Raw genomic sequence first — 14,345 nt, 5'->3', positions numbered from 1 at the left:
CAAGGTCCCTTACGACCCTACTTCTATGATTCTATGATTCTATGAGCCCCCAGAAGCCCTGACAGCTGCTACAGTAGCTGGTGAGTGCAGGGATTTTGTTTTGTTTTGTTTTTTTAAAGAGCTAGGATGCTGGGGCTGTGTGGGGCAGCTATTAACGGGGTTGGGAGAGTGGGTGGGGGTCGGGGGGTGCTCAGGGAGGCTAGGGGAGCAGGCAGGGGATGGGGCCTGGTGGGGGTCCCCCAATGGTTCCTTTCTGCCTCCTCCAGCCTCCCCCTACTTACAGCATGGAGTCACGGTCCAGCTCCCTGCAGCAGCGAACAGGGACTGCCTGAATCTCCAGATCTATCCTAAGCTCTTCGAATCTTTTCCAAATAAATTTGGACAGCTTCGAATTGATTTGGACCTTTTTATTGATTTCCCAATTCAATTCAGATTTGGAGATTTGGCCACTGAATTGGGCTGAATCTCCTCCAAACTTAATCAGCACCCAAAGCTTTGCACAGCCCTACTGCTTATCCTGAAACTGTCTTTCTGCCCACACAGTGCAGCTGAAAGAAGTAGTTCTGAGAGAAGTAGAGGGGGTGTTAAGAAGACACTCTCTAGGAGAAATGATGTTTCCAAATGCTTTTGTTATACATGCCCCCCCCCAGTTAAAAATAGCTCAACTTGGATCAACTTCCAAGAGAGAGATTTCTCTTTCTGTCTTTTGGATTCCAGGTGTTTGAAAATGAAAATGAAATTGTTTGAGGGAGAAGGGGACTTGTCAGGAGTAGCTGAAATTTATTCATTTTCCAAATAGATAAAGGGCACTTATTATTTTTTATAAATTTAAGTAAAATAAGTAACAGGTATGGAAAGAATATTGTTCTGACAGAAACAGTCTAGGTCCCGGCTCAGTCTCATCCCCATTCTCCTCCTGCTGGACACTGTAGTGAAGAAGGATTTATCCAGAAATATAATTTACATTTTTGGGTGCAAATTGCCCATGACATAGGACTAAACTGCTGACCTGGGGTAAATGGCAAAGAGGTATAATTTATTGATGCCCTGGGTGCATGTGCAAATCTGGCACAAAGAACAACTGCCCACTTCCAGATCTTGGCTTCACAATTGACAATAAGTCATATGGTTGTATTATGAGTCTCACAGAAGGGTTTTGCCCAGGGGCAGCAGGGGGCATCAGAGTGGCAGGAAAACAATCTCCCTAACACATTCAGATACAGGTATTCTGGGCATGTATGCCTATCAACAGCCCAGCAAGTTCTGGTCTGACATAAGTCAAGTTTTGAAGATGCTCAGAACACAATCTCATTTCATTTTTTAGGTAATTTCAGTCACAGTTGAAAAGGTATCTGAATTAAAAAGGGGGGAATGAGGAATGGAGAGAGAGAGAGAGAGAGAGGGAGAGAGAGGGAGAGAATGTCACTGGCAGAAAGAATTAGAATGGCCATTATTGCAATTTCAGTGAATGACAAGTCTGTCAAAGTCTCTTATGATCTGGGTGACTCGCCTTTCCTCAAAGCCTTACTGTGTATTTTCAGGATCTAATGAGGAGCTGTTATGTTGTACTTCTAAAGATAGGAGCAATCTCACATTTAATACTGTGGGTTAAACTGTATGAGAGTATGTGCTGGATAAAACTGTGATTTTGGTCTTGTCACAGTGAGCAATCTTATTACTTTTACCTCGCAGCTCTTAAAAGAAAGATTTACAGATGATTTTGAACTTTTGATAGTTTGGATGGACATTCCTCCCCCCCTGCCCCAAAAGGATGAGAGGCTATTGCACTTATTCCATTGATTTTACTTTGAAAATATAAACTGGAAAAACAAATTCAGGTACTTCTCAGTCTCTGTTGCTACTGAATGTGTCAGGATTTACATGTACCAGGGCTGTCCAATGTCTAAACACCTGAGGGCCACACACCCTACAGCCTGCACTAGTGGGGGTTGCATGCTCCATGGGCCTCATCCATGGAGATCATGTGCCCACAGGACACATACTACATAGATGCCCCTCTGCACTGCACCTCATGTCAAATGGCCCTGGCCTACCCTGAGCACCCATGCTGTGTCCTACTTACCTTTAGGATGGGTACAGAACATAGAAGCCAGAGGAAGGAAGGGGAGATTAAAGACTCCAGCTGCTCTTGCAGTTGGAATGACAGGGGGAACATCAGCTGAGCCAGTGTCTGGGAGTTGCAAATCAGCCATCCATGGGTGGCATGTGGCCCACAGGTCTCCAGGTGGACAGCCTGGGTATATGGCATTCTTCATGAGAAGCTTCATTACCAAAAATAAATCCAGGAACATCTGTTGATGTTTAAGACAGATAATGTACATAATTGGTAAGGAATACTGATATGAAACTTTATTTCATGACTAGACAAAGACATGGAGTAGTCTGGACTATGTAATGAGTGACTCCAGGGCTCTGGGGGCCAGGCTTAGGAAGTCGGGGGCACAGGTGGTCTTCTTGTCCATCCTTCCAGTCAGCAGTCACCATCAGCATCAGGACACCTGCATCAGGGAAGTCAGCTTGAGGGTCCAGAGGTGGTGCCATCATATGTGTTTTGGCTTCTACAACCACGATCTGCACTTCTATAAGAGAAGAATCCTGGGATGAGATGGTCTTCGTCTCTCTTCTAAAAGTAAGAGTCTGCTCTCTTACAGGTTGCCTGATCTCCTTCGAAGCGCTTTAAACTAGGTTTGTTGGGGGACAGGGAAGCAGAAGATAAGGAGAACCTAGGATCAGTGAGCCATAAGCAATGCACTGGATCAGCCCAAGTAAGCACTAAGGGGCCTGGTAGACATTAGGACAGGGGGGTACCAAGGGAATCCATCAGGGGGCTTAAATGTCTGTAGACTAATGCTAGGAGCATGGGGAACAAGCAAGAGGAAGTTACACTCCTGCTTACAAGCAACAACTTTGACCTGGTTGGACTAACTGAAACTTGGTGGGACCCTACTCATAATTGGGCAGTAGGCATTGAAGGTTACAGGTTGGGATAGAGTGGGGAAAAAAGGTGGGGTGTGTCTTTCTCTTTATGTTAAAGAACAATATACATCCTCTATAATCAAGTTGCGATCAGAGGAGGGCCAAACCATGGTACTGTGGGTAAGGATACAGGGGGGTTGAGGAGAAAGGGACTTGGTAGTGTGGGGGTCAACTATAGACTGCCACACCAGGAGGATGAGCTAGACCTGGCATTCTCCAGACAGCTCTCAGAGGCTATATAGTCAAGAAATATGGTTGTCATGGGTGACCTAAACTACCCTGACATCTGCTGGGAGGAGCAGTCAGCCAGATCTAACTGCTCACGTAGGTTCTTAACCTGCATACAGGACCTCCACCTAATGCAGGAGGTATACAGTCCTGCTAGGGGAAATGCCTTGCTGGACTTGGTGCTAGCTACAGGGGATGACCTGGTGGGGGATCTGCAGGTACAAGGTAATGTAGGGGGGAGTGACCATCGATTGATTGAATTCACTATCCAGCGAAGGGTGGGGCTGAAGTGCTAAACTTCAGAAAGTCTAACTTCAGTGTGCTCAGGAGATTAGTTAGTGAAGCGTTAAAGCTCAAGAGCATTGGCAAAATAGGAGTCCAGGAACAGTGGTCGTTCCTCAAGGAAGTGATCCTACAGGAGCAGAAGAAGACAATCCCATTGCACATAAAAGGGGGCAAAGGAGCCAAGAAGCCCTCTTGGCTGAACAGGGAAGTCCAGGAAAGCCTAAGACCAAAGAAAGAGGTATACAGGCTGTGGAAACAGGGTAGCTACCAAGGAGAAGTAGACCTCCCTGGATCACACTTGCAGGGAATCAGTTAGGAAGGCCAAAGCAGGATTAGAATTTAGGCTGGCAATAAAAATTAAGGAGAACAAAAAGTCCTTCTTTGAGTATATAGGGAACAAAAGGAACGTGCAGGACAAACTAGGGCAATTGGTGACAGAGGTGGAAGACAAATGTGAGCTTTTCAATGCATTCTTTGCATCAGTATTCCTAGACACAAACCAAGACAAATCTCTTAATTGGATCATGACAAATCTCTTAATTGGATCATAGATAGACACAGGAGGGATACCAGCCCACCAATGTTAGTGCTGACTTAGTGAAGGGGCACTTGGAGGGACTGGATGTGTTCAGATCAGTGGGTCTGGATGAACTTCATTCAAGGATGCTGAAGGAATTGGGCAGTGTCACAGCAGAGCCACCGGTATGGCTGTTTGAGTGCTCTGGTCAGGTCCCAGAGGGCTGGAAAAGGGCCAATGTGGTCCCTATTTTCAAGAAAGGGAGGAGGGAAGAACCGGGAACCTATAGGTCAGTTAGCCTCACTTCTATCTTTGGGAAAACTCTGGAAAAAATTATTAAGGATCACATTTGTGGGAGCCCAGCAGGGGAAATAATGCTAAAAGGAAATCACCATGGATTCCTTGCAGGTAGATCCTGCCTAACTAACCTTGTTTCTTTTTATGACCAGGTCACAAAATGCTTAGACACAGGAGTCAAGGTAGATGTCATCTACCTAGATTTAAAGAAGGCCTTTGATATGGTATCTCATTCTGTTCACATAAATTGACAGGCTGTGATGTAGATCAGTGCTTCTCAAAGTGGTGGTCTGCAGACCGGTGCTGGTCCACGAGCCACTGGTTGCCGGTCCTCAGCGAGTTGCCAGGAAAGAAAGAAATATATTTTCAGAAGCATAACGTTGATATGTCATAGCACACAGTTTGTACATTCCAATACTCCAGGTGACGTCACGTCATGCGAGGTGAGAAAAGAGAAAGAAACAGCCGGTCGTGCATTTGTGTAGTGCTGTTACACGCAGTTGCTGCCACCGGCTGAACCAGGCACTGGTTCCTGGCACACTGGAAAAAAAATTGCCAATCCACCACATCAGATAGTTTGAGAAGCACTGATGTAGATGATTACACAGTCAGGTGGGTGGCAAATTGGCTTAGGGTTCGCGCCCAGAGAGTGGTAGTGGACAGGTTGATATTGACCTGGAAAGATGTGGGCAGTGGAGTCCCGAAAGACTCAGTTCTTGTACTGGTGTTATTCAATGTCTTTATCAGTGACTTGGATGAGAGCGTGGAAAGCACCCCATCCAAGTTCGCAGATGATATCAAATTATGGGAAAAAGTTAACGCACCAGAGGGTAAGGAACAGATCCAGGTAGATCTGGACAGGTTGGGAAAATGGTCAGAATGAAATAGGATGCAGTTCAACAAAGACAAGTGCAAAGTGTTGCACATGGGCAAAAAGAACCACCAACACACTTACAGGCTGGGGGGTGACCTTCTCGGCAGCACAGCAGTGGAAAGGGATCTTGGAGTCATAGCTGAATCCAAGATGTACATGAGTCATCAATATGACGAAGTGATCAACAAGGCTAACTACACTTTATCATGCATTAGCAGATGCATGACAAACAGGTCCAGGGATGTGATGCTTCACCTCTATGTGGCACTGGTCAGGCTGTATCCAGTTTTGGGTGCCATACTTCAAGGGAGATGCGGAGAGGCTTGAGAGGGTTCAGAGGAGAACCACTTGTATGGTCAGAGGCCTGCAGGCAAGGCCCTACGAGGCATGACTGAGGGACTTGGATGTCTTCAGCCTTCTTAAGAGATGGCTGCCAGGTGATCTTGGGGCTGCCTATAAATTCATCAGGAGATGGCAGCAGGGAGTAGGACATACTCTATTTACTAGGGCACCCCCTGGACTAACTAGAAACAATGGCCACAAATTGATAAAGAGCAGATTTAGGTTGGACATTAGAAAAAACTTCACAGTAAGGGTTGCCAGAACCTGGAATGGGCTTCCAAGGGAGGTGGTGCTCTCCCCTATCCTGGGAGGAGACTGAACAAGGACCTAGCTGGGGTTGTCTGACCCCAGCACTCTTTCCTGCCCAGGGCAGGGTGTTGGACTCAATGACCTACTGATGTCCCTTCTGACCTTAACATCTATGAATCTATGATACAAATAAAGGCAAATACGTTGTTCAACAACATTCATGGTATTTTTTTCAAGTGAAATAGTCCATGAATATTTTTTTAACTTAATTCTTGGGTCTCATATGGAGTTTAATGGTGTCAATGGGTATCCATCATCAGTGAACTGGCAGTTAAAATATGTGATACTTTTATTTGGACACTTTAAGCTTGTTGACAATTCCATTCTACATCTCACACTTCTCTTGAATATCTGAAGCATCATATCGTAATGCTCTAATCCAGCTAAGCACTCAAATACAAATATAACTATAAGGATACAAGTAGATCTTTAGCAGGTAGTAGAATTCTTGCTTGGTATCATTATGCACATGCTTAAAGTTTTTCTTACATATAAGTGCCTTTATGAAACAGGGCCCTAGATATGACTTGGTTTCTACTTTCTTTCTTTTGTTTTATAACAGATTTATTTTGATTTATAACAGATAAAATATCTGTTTGTGCCTGGATTCTGTGTAAATAGATTGTTTGTAAATATGGTTTGTAAATACTTAAGAGAGGAACAGATAGCTAAAAATATTGTGTACTGATACACAGAACAGAAGCCTTAAAACTCCACATGTTATCGGGGTTTTACTTGTAGAATGAATTCCATGAATTAGATTGTATTCATGCAGGAGAAGGTATTTCAGCACCCAAGAGCAATGTGCTATTTTAAAGGGTATTTTTACACTAGGGACAAACATTACACATAAACTGGTTTATGTGATCAGAAACTGGTTTAACCCTGTAACAGAAAAGGTATCCAGTGCACATAAACCAGTTGGAGAATGGCTGAAACCAGTTTGAGATAAACCTGGTTGAATGTAGTATCAGATTTAGCTGATTTGGCTCAAACTGATTCATGCAATGTCTGTTTCAGCCCCCTTACTGGTTTAAGATAAACTAGACACCCCAAGCATCCTGGCATGTTCTCTAGGCTGGGTGGGGCTCTCTGCTCCACAGCAGGGCTGGCCTCTCCCCTTTGCTCCCTGGCTGGAGCTCCAGAGACTGCAGGCTATTTCCACCCTCCCCTCACCACTCCCTGCTAAGCAGGAATTCCCCCCTCCACTCTGCCTCGCTGAGGAGCTGTTTGTGTATTAGCAAGCAGACCACATGCTGGCTATACCATGCTGAATCAACAGGTAGAATCAACAGACAGAATCAACAAGTAGCTGTTAATGTCCCTTTGTTGTTTTCTTAAGTGGCTAATAAATACTTTTATCAAGTCCCTTAATTGAGTGATAAATGCTGTTATCAATTCCTTAATCAGAGGTCCTGCCAGAGCCTGGCCACTCCCCACTCAACTTCATGCTGTGGAAGGAAGGGAAGGCAACTCTAGCTCCCCTCAGCTTGTAGCCTGAGCCACTGCAGGCACGTGCCTGCATTTCTAGGATGTCTGTCTGGTTACAAAACTGATTTAGCCTAGTCAGATTAGACTATCCTGCAAAGATTAAATCAATTCAGGCTCAGGCTTTTTGAGTGTCTGTCCCTAGCCTATAAGGGACATTTGAGTGTGTTGCGGCCCTTAAGTCAGCAGATGGAGCAGTAATGTTATCTCAAAGCCCTTGTGGAGGCTTGTTTTTGGTGTAAGGCTGGCTGTACCCAATAGTGCAGGGATGGAAATGAGTATCACAGGGTGGGTCTTTGCTATTTTTTGGCTGATGTAATTTATGTTTGTTCAGGGTAGCCTGGGAGTAAGACTGTAGCTGTAATCTAAATATAGGGCATCCTAACACCCATAGTGGCAGAAGGAGTTGCAGCTCACTCCCTGTCCCAGCTTCAGCTGGATGGGACAGGGATGAATTTGGACCATTATCTTTTGTATGGAATATCAGATTGAGACTCTGACCCCTTTTCTATAAGTCTGTTTAACCCGAGTCTTTAGCTGAAATGTGATTTGCATAGATAAAAATATACCTCCTTGAATTCCCCCAGAAGCTGCAATCAGTTTTGGGATTCTTCTTCATTTCCTTTACTAAGCTGTTGTGTAGTGCTCCGGGGCACTGTCAGAAAGCTGCTGCACTCCATCTCAAACATGGCTGCATTCCAAGGCTGGGAGAAGCAATTTATATATAAGGATCTGCTAATTGCAACAGTGTTCTCTTTTTCTTCACTGTGTTGCTTAATAGGAATGAAGCTCTTATGTCAGTATTAAAATCTTACTGTTATAGTAGACATTTGCAGAGCATGCCTTATCAGGTCATTATTTAAAAGCCATTCCCTATATTCAATGTTCCTTTTATATCTGCTTGTATCACAGAAGTTGTATGTAAACCTAAAACTCCCCCATTGTGACTTTGCCTTGACTTTGCCTTTCCTGCGGTCTGGACCAAGCTAAACACTATATAGTCCCCACTTTCACCTATTGTCTTCCAGATCCTTAGATAATGGTTTGCACAATTGCTTTGAGGCCTGTTATAACTCTACCTTTATTCTTCAAGTGACAAGGGGCAGGTGATGCTAAATCCCCTGTGGATTAGCCCATACAATTTTTCTACAGTGCATTCCCATTCTAAGTGACCCTTGCCACAGTTAGCAGGGTTCCCCTCCACACCTTTCCTAAATGTGTTTGAAGTGGATTAAAACGATGAAGCTGAGTATTTCTATAAATATGGAACTGACTTTGCGGTCAGAATAGAAATGCTTGGATGCTGTGGAGAGCTAACCCTTTGAAATATTTTTTAATGTGCCCATAAATCTAAAGAGCAGTGCACCGTAGCCCTACACATTCTCAAGGAATGAATATCTGACTAGGAAGGCATTGATTGCATATGAACTGTTCCCTCTCTGATTATAACAACCCCACAGTAATAGTCCTAGCTCTGCCTGAATAGTGTTGGGTAAGTCAAATGACTACAGTGAGCCCATCCATTAAGTGAGTATAATACATACTCACTTTAAAAGAATGTTATGAGGATTAATTAGATAATATTTGTGCAGCATTTTCAAAGTAAAAAGCACAATGCAAATGCAGGGCTATATGACTGCTAAGTATTTTAATTAGTATAATTACTAAAGTATAATACTTTACTAAATGTTCTTCAGCAGAAGGTGTCTGTATCACTAAATATATCTAGGTGACTAAGATGACAGCAATGAGATTTTTCTTCTTGATTACATGCAGATAGTTCTCAATGAAGTCAATGGCCTTGGCTAGACCAAGATTTTTTTTTTCTCTAAACATGTACTCTAAGATTTTTTAATATAGTCTTACCTTTACTTGGATTTTTAAAAATAACTTTTAATGAATATACAGGAGCTATCATGTAAAAACAACTTGGTATAGAAAGGGTGGTTTTATATGTATATGTGTATATATGTGCATGTGGTTTATACGACTGATATATATATATCAGTCTATAGCCAATTAAATTCCAAATCCAAATTTTACCATGACCAATGGAATGTCAAATCCAAAATACTGATGCTTAACATCCATGTTTATTAATATTCCTGAGCCATATTTTTCTACTTACCTGGCATCCTACCTGCAAACCCTAGGCCCACAAGCCTGGTAAACTAGAAATCCCCAATTTGATTTTAGCCATAACGTTCAGAAGTGATGGATATAGTTTTAACATGTTAAATAGCTTACTAAGTAGTGACCTGCTGAAAAAAAGTCATAGTAGAGACAATGAGAGATTTTCTGGACCACCATGTCTACAAACATTCCAATCCTGCTACAGCAGAGAACACATTGGTAGTGTTTTCTATGAAGCAGCTAAATGTCTACACTTGTTTGGGGTCGACTTCAACTACTTTATCTCATGGTGTCAACTAAAAACTATGGTTTTATAGCAAGATAAGTAATATGCATCCCACAGTAGGAACATATCTCTTTTTTTTGGCAGTTAAGATAAAACGTCAGTGAGCCAGTTGCCCAGGTCTAGATTTGCATACTGATTTTTTTAGGCTTCTTTGAAAATTCAACCCGATATATATAACCATTTCACTGCTGATTGCTTTAGTAAAATGATCCAATTATTCTGAAATAGGAGTCTGTCCGGTACACCAACATTTTGCCACCCCTCCTTCCCTCTCACTCCCAAATCCTGATCCTAGAATACATTAATTTTTGTAAAGGCCCCACAGTCCTTGTGCTGCTTTAAGTGCCCAAACCAGTTTGCATCAATTAAAATCAAATTTAAAAATCTATTTTTATACCACACCCATTGCCACACCTGAAGATATGTAAAGAAGATATATCTTCCTCTTCTTTCCCTCATCAAGCATTGTAAATGACTTGTTTTGATGACCATTTCATTGTTCTTGTGGAATGTGGATATTTATGGAAAACACTGGTCACAGGGGGAGGGGCAACTTCCTAATTAATGGATATCATGCTAGAAATCATAGCTTAAAAGTCCTCCCTAACCAAGATGATTGAGGAAGTTTGCAATTGGGAGATGGTAAGATACTGTCCAAATTTGAGGAGTACTGCATGCCAAAAAAGAATAAGGATCTTGAAAGACACAGATTTTTTTATATGGAGACAAAGAGTGGGAGAAAGTATACATCAGTATGTTACTGAACCAAATAGATGGAGTAAAAACTGTGCTTTTGGATACTTGACAGTATCCCTGATTAGAGATAGGATTATTTGTGGCATTGCAGACACTGCATTACAAGAAAGGTTGTTGTCTGAGGGAGACACATCTCTGGAAAAAACTAACCACATATTCAGGGCAGCAGAAAGCAAAGGTGAAGACTGCAGAGTTGAATGCACCAAAAGGAGTCATTCATACAGTTGGCATGAAAGAAAAAGTCACTTCACAAGTCAGAATTTTCCATTGACAAGGAGAATGCAGAGGAAGAGCAGGAGAGAGCAAACAAGCAGATATGTAGCAAGTGTGGCAGGTAGTAATATAGCCCCAAATGTTCTGATCCTTTTGGAAAGCTGTTTTAACTGTAACAAAAGGAACCATTTTTCCAAGTGCTGTAGATCCCAAACACAAAAACCTCAAGTGAATACAGCTGAGAACAATTTTATATAGATAGGGTAGAACCAAGTAAAATCAATGAGAGGGAGAAGATTTTTCCAATGGAAGTGGAAAACGCTCCTAATGATTTCAAATTGGATATTGGAGCTCAGGTTAGTTTTTTATCAGAGCATGAATGTAGAAAATTCAAATTGAGACCAAAAGTGAATTCAACAAACATCAAAACAACTGGCTACTCAGGAAAAAATATAACACTGAAAGAGAGATGCATTGCTGGTATCCAATATAAAAACAGAGCATATAAACTCCCATTCACTGTGGTACTGTAATGAGTTTAGATCAGAACCTTGGATCCAGCCGGTCCCAGTTAGGAGACCAGGACAACTCATCCTATGAACAAGCGCCACATGGAGCAAGCCCAGAGGAGCAACCTGGCCCCAGCTGGGCTGAGTGAAGCAGTCAGGGCAGCCAAATCCCTGAAGCCACACACAATAGGCCCACCCACTCCAGTCTTAAAGACTAGGGACAGACATTCAAAAAGCCTTAGCCTGAATTGATTCAATCTTTGCAGGTTAGTCTAACGTGCCTAGGCTGAACTGGTTTGCAACCAGACAGACATTTTCTCTGGACTGAGGAACTTCAGGCACATGCCTGCGGTGGCTTAGACTAGAAGCCGAGGGGGTGCTAGAGCAGCCCTCCCTTCCCTTCTATATTACTGAGCTGAATGGGGCAAGGCATAGCCAGGCACCAGGAGGATGCTCTGATCTGGGAGGTGTATAAACCCCACCCTTCCTGCACCATCCCAGGCTTTTCCCCGCTGGCTGCTCAAGGGATGGGAGTGTTGCCAGACCTCAGATCTCTGCTAGCACTCTGAGGCAAGTGGGGATGTGCAGTGCATGCATCTGTTGATACAGAGCTTTTCAGTCTCCATCTCCTGCTTCTCTATACTGTCTGCAGCAAACTGACAGGCAAGCAAGCCAGCAGGGGGCTGGTAACAGTATTTATCACATCATCAGTAAAACAATAGCCTCTCTCCATTAGTTCAAAGTCTTGTTAAACTGCTTACCAGCTGACCTGTTGATTAGCTCCAAAAATCCCTAAGCTGTCACTGTTCTGTCTGCCTGTCCCAGTGAAATTGGAGACACTCACACACAGAGACTCCTCTTGGCATTAGCTAGCATAGCATGTACCTAGGGTCTGTGGGGCTGAGGTCTGTGCTGTGGGAGATGGGAGGGAGGGAGAGGGGAAGAGGAGATCCCTGTTTCAGCAGCAAGCAGTGAGGGGGAGAGGGGTGTAGGGCAGGGGGAAGCCAGGCAGACACTGCTGTACCTGCAGTCTCTGCCAGAGCTTCAGCCAGGGAGCAGAGGGGAGGGGCCAGCCCTGTTGTGGAGCAGAGAGCATGCCAGGATGCTGGGGGAGCCTGGTTTATCTTAAACCAGCAAGGGGCCTGGAACAGACATTGCATAAACTGGTTTGAGTGAAATCAGTTAGATCTGATACTACATTCAACCAGGTTTATCTCAAACCTGTTTCAGGCATTTTCAGTTTATGTGCGCTGAACATCTGTTCTGTTACAGGTTTAAACCAGTTTCTGATCACTTAAAGTGGCTTATGTGTAATGTCTGTCCCTAGCCTAAAAGCCAGACCCATCCCACAGTATCCTTGGCTGGGAAAAGTTGGAAACTCTTGCTTCTGACCCTCCACATGCTTCCCCACTGGCTCTCAGGTTTTGCTTCCTGGCTCTGACTCTAGCTTCAAATTCTGGTAAGACCCCTGGCATTCCCTAATTCTGGTTATCTGTTCTTTATTCTGACTTGATTTCTCTGGCTTTGGCTTTTGATTACTGATCTTGGTTAACCCTTGGCTTAGCCTGTCCTCTGCTCCAGCTTTTGATCTTGGTCTATCTTGACTTTGGATATGGCTCCAAGTTCCAGTTCCAGCACCAGCACCTGTACCCCCAGCTCCTGGGAAACCATCCTGGATTGCATCCATGCTTCAGTTATCTAACCGCTAGGCAAAACTGCCCACACTCAGTTTAGCAGTTTGGGGTTTGGCAGCTTGTGAGAAACAAGACAGATACATGTGTCCTTGTGGTACAAGAAGACACAACATTCATGCTTCCTGGTAATCATCTTGGCTGTAACAGCCTATATCTGGACAAGATTCTTAGGAACAAAGTAATTCTTTCAAAACACAAGAAGCAACCCTGTTCTTATGGGAAGAAATGTACCTATGGACACAAATTCAGTCATGCAGAAAATGGAAATCAGCTTCAGTGGTCTATAGCTAATGAACAGAAGTATAGCTTCCAAAGAGCAAGTTCATAGGATCCCAGTATAAAGACTCAAGTTTATCAAGACCTGGAGGAAAAGCTTCCCACCAAAATCAAATCAGAAACTGGTTCCAATACTTCATTTGTCTGAGAAGAAAGTGAAACCGCCTGAAAGACTCATAGGGCATTTATATACATACATTTGTCTCCTCTGATGCACTGGAAATCTAGCATATTGGAGCAGACTCAATTAATTGAGTCTGCTCTGCATGTAAGCTGATGTGCCTGAAGCAGTGTCACATGCATTTGTATAAATGACAAAATGTGCATCATTGCTGAGAAAATGGTGGTGGTGCACTTTTGAACTAACACACCTTTAATGCATTTTAGTTCAAAAGTGTGCCACCATCATTTTCTCAGTGCTGATGTGCATTTTGCCATTTATACAAACGCACGCACTGCAGCAATGGGAACTTTTAAAATCACCTGGCACTGTGGTGCAAGTGTGTGTACAAATGCCCATAGAGACTTGCTAAAGGAGCTACAGAAAAAGGAGGATAGAAAAATGAATGGTAAAAACTCACTTCAGAGTGAAGTGCTAGTAACCTCTCCTCTGTAGATAGGTGTTAATTGATTTATGTGTTAACAGATTTTTTACTAATTGTTAAGAGGAAAGATGTAGTGATAAGAGTTATAATTTGAATATACTACATAATTTGAATATACTATCTAAGGAGTACTGAGGAAGAGTAAGGAGTACTGAGTAAGGAGTGCTGAGTACTGAGTAAGGGGTAAAGAGTACTGAGGAGACTGAGGAAGTTGGTATTTGCAAGATGGTTTATCAGCTAAGTAGCTACTCAGTAGGGGGTGTGCAAAGTGGGCAGTATTTGATTTGGACTTGGATTCAGCCCAATTCATGAGACAGTGATTCAGATCACTGTCCCTATTCAATTTGGCCAAATCTGAATATTCAATTCTGATTCAAAGAATCAACAATTTGGCTATAGACACAGTTTATATGTTTTTTCTACATACCTTGAGGTACCAGTTGTGGCTCATGAACACTGAGATGGTGGGGCTGATAGATCGTCCACAGGAATACCGGGGGGGAAGGAGGATCTGAGTAACAATAGACTGGTTTGTC

General features: G+C 43.2%; 1 long non-coding RNA gene across 1 annotated transcript in view; it reads right to left on the bottom strand.

The window, feature by feature from the left end:
- Positions 1-13,133, bottom strand: part of LOC109299455 — a 19,441-nt gene extending 6,308 nt beyond the window's left edge. The window contains exons 1-2 of the long non-coding RNA XR_002097858.1: positions 13,123-13,133; positions 11,312-11,319 (exon numbers count right to left, since the gene is read on the bottom strand). This is a non-coding gene — a long non-coding RNA (uncharacterized LOC109299455). The remainder of the gene's footprint in view (positions 1-11,311; positions 11,320-13,122) is intronic.
- Between the last annotated feature and the right edge of the window lie 1,212 nt (positions 13,134-14,345).

The sequence above is a fragment of the Gavialis gangeticus genome, unplaced genomic scaffold, assembly GCF_001723915.1.
Source record: "Gavialis gangeticus isolate Ggan-Ray unplaced genomic scaffold, GavGan_comp1, whole genome shotgun sequence".
Classification (NCBI taxonomy): Eukaryota; Metazoa; Chordata; order Crocodylia; family Gavialidae; genus Gavialis; species Gavialis gangeticus.
Note: the sequence above shows the minus strand (reverse complement) of the source record. Positions and strands in the feature narration are given on the sequence as shown.